This window comes from Gekko japonicus, unplaced genomic scaffold (assembly GCF_001447785.1).
Source record: "Gekko japonicus isolate JY-2015 unplaced genomic scaffold, Gekko_japonicus_V1.1 scaffold5770, whole genome shotgun sequence".
In the NCBI taxonomy this organism is placed as follows: domain Eukaryota; kingdom Metazoa; phylum Chordata; class Lepidosauria; order Squamata; family Gekkonidae; genus Gekko; species Gekko japonicus.
Genome location: NW_015174426.1, coordinates 16,439 through 18,427, shown reverse-complemented (window position 1 = coordinate 18,427; position 1,989 = coordinate 16,439). Strand labels below are relative to the sequence as shown.

At 49.1% G+C, this 1,989-nt stretch overlaps 1 protein-coding gene across 1 annotated transcript in view; it reads left to right on the top strand.

Moving 5' to 3' along the window:
- MPND (MPN domain containing) overlaps positions 1 to 1,989 on the top strand; it is a gene marked incomplete at its 3' end in the record, with an annotated part of 33,120 nt that overhangs the window by 15,727 nt on the left and 15,404 nt on the right. The window lies entirely within an intron of this gene.

The following is a 1,989-nucleotide window of genomic DNA, read 5'->3' as shown; positions in this document are numbered from 1 at the left end:
GGTGTCCTGGCCCCACTGGTGGACCTCCTGATGGCACCTGGTATTTTTGGCCACTATGTGACACAGATTGTTGGACTGGATGGGCCATTGGCCTGATTCAGCATTGGCTTCTCTTATGTTCTTATGGATAAGCATATGGAGCAGAGGTCCATCAGTGGCTCTTAGCCATAAGGTATAGACAGGGACTCTCAGGCTGGGGCAAGTGATGCTCTGTATTCTTGGTGCTTGGGGGGGGGCAACAGTGGGAGGGCTTCTAGTGCCCTGGCTCCACTGGTGGACCTCCTGATGGCACCTGGTATTTGTGGCCACTGTGTGACAGAGTGTTGGACTGGATGGGCCATTGGCCTGACCCAGCATTGGCTTCTCTTATGTTCTTATGGATAAGCATATGGAGCAGAGGTCCATCAGTGGCTCTTAGCCACAAGGTATAGACAGGGACTCTCAGGCTGGGGCAAGTGATGCTCTGTATTCTTGGTGCTTGGGAGAGGGGGGCAACAGTGGGAGGGCTTCTAGTGTCCTGGCCCCACTGCTGGACTTCCTGATGGCGCCTGGTATTTTTGGCCACTGTGTGTGTGACAGAGTGTTGGACTAGATGGGCCATTGGCCTGATCCAACATTGGCTTCTCTGATGTTTTTATGTTCTTGTGAACATAGCCGAGGGGTCATCTATTGCAGGTTGTGATACAAAGAGCTCCGTCGGGTCAGGCACAGGTCCCTTGACAAGTCACCCCATTTCTCACAGTGCCCAACTATCCCCCAAATTATCTTCACTTTTCGCCAGCAGGTTTCTTCAGGGGAATCTCTTCATCTCGCAGTGTCACTTCAGCAAAACGAACAGATTACCCTGAAGAAGCCTCTTGGTGAAAAGCGAAGAGAATTTTAGATGAGTCACGACATACATATTTTACTTGATTCTGCGCCATCAGCCTTGACCTTGTTTTCTATCTCTGAGTGGCTGCTGCGGCCTTTTTCTTTTCTCCTGGTTTCATCTTTTCCCTCAGGAAAGGTTCTTGGGCCCTTTTATCTGTTTGGACGGGCCTCACCCCCCTTGGAGAGACACAAATTCCAATGCAGGCAAATCAAAGGAGGTAGTACATAAGAACATCAGAGAAGCCAATGTTGGGTCAGGCCAATGGCCCATCTAGTCCAACACTCTGTGTCACACAGAGGCCAAAAATACCAGGTGCCATCAGGAGGTCCACCAGTGGGGCCAGGACACTAGAAGCCCTCCCACTGTTGCCCCCCCCCCCAAGCACCAAGAATACAGAGCATCACCTGCCCCAGACATAAGATGACAGAGCATCACTTGCCCCAGAGTCCCTATCTATACCTTGTGGCTAATAGCCACTGATGGACCTCTGCTCCATATGCTTATCTAATTCCCTTTTGAAGCCGTCCATGCTTGTAGCCGCCGCCACTTCCTGTGGCAGTGAATTCCAAGTGTTAATCACTCTTTGGGTGAAGAAGTACTTCCTTTTATCCGTTCTAATCCGACCACTCAGCAATTTCATGTCCACGAGTTCTTGTATTGTGAGAAAGGGAGAAGGACTTCTTTCTGTACCTGCTCTGTCCCATGCATAATCTTATAAACCTCAATCATGTCTCTCCTCAGCCGTCGTTTCTCCAAGCTAAAATGGAGAATGTTTCCCAGCCCCCCTCTTCAGTTTGTCTGAGGCAGCAAAACCAAGATATTTATCAGGCCCCAGTGAGTCATCAAACATGGTAGGGTGGGACCTCCCTGCAGAATATACATATAGCTTATCGTGACAAGGTATACACCACCATGGCACCCACCCCCGCACACTTGATTTCTCACTAGCGGTATTTCAGTCTCTGATCTCCCATTCCCAATATCTGTCTCAGACAAGCCGTTTTATTGGCATGTACGTGAAGATACAGTAATCTAAATACAAAATCCGTGCAGAGTAAAATTAGTATTGCAGAGTAACATCATAGAGTTAACATCATCATCAATATCCGCAGGGCTAT